The 316-nt window shown below is 47.2% G+C and overlaps 1 protein-coding gene across 1 annotated transcript in view; it reads right to left on the reverse strand.

Annotated features, from left to right (window-relative positions):
- LOC106868087 (histone chaperone asf1b-B) overlaps positions 1 to 316 on the reverse strand; it is a 30,952-nt gene that overhangs the window by 7,639 nt on the left and 22,997 nt on the right. The gene's annotated exons all lie outside the window — the stretch shown is intronic.

A 316-nucleotide genomic window follows, 5' to 3' on the forward strand; every position in this document is an offset into this window, starting at 1 on the left:
AGGTGCCACCAGCACAGGTATCACAACTACAATTTCCATTTGATTTTCATTTTGATGTTTATGTACTTGACTCAGTAGGTCTCCTCAAGCACAGCAGGTCGCCCTACAATCCAAGGTACGTTTGAATGGGCTGTGGCTGGTTATGCGAAACTGGTGTAGGATACAGCCATGAACTCACTTTATTTGCCAGGTCTTTGCAGTCACAGCATATCTCCAGAGGTCTCAGTCTTTCATCATTGCCTCTGTGAGGCCCAACGTTCGAAGGTTATGCTTGACCACCTCATCCCATGTCTTCTTGGGTCTACCTCTACTCCGG

This window comes from Octopus bimaculoides, chromosome 9 (genome assembly GCF_001194135.2).
Source record: "Octopus bimaculoides isolate UCB-OBI-ISO-001 chromosome 9, ASM119413v2, whole genome shotgun sequence".
In the NCBI taxonomy this organism is placed as follows: domain Eukaryota; kingdom Metazoa; phylum Mollusca; class Cephalopoda; order Octopoda; family Octopodidae; genus Octopus; species Octopus bimaculoides.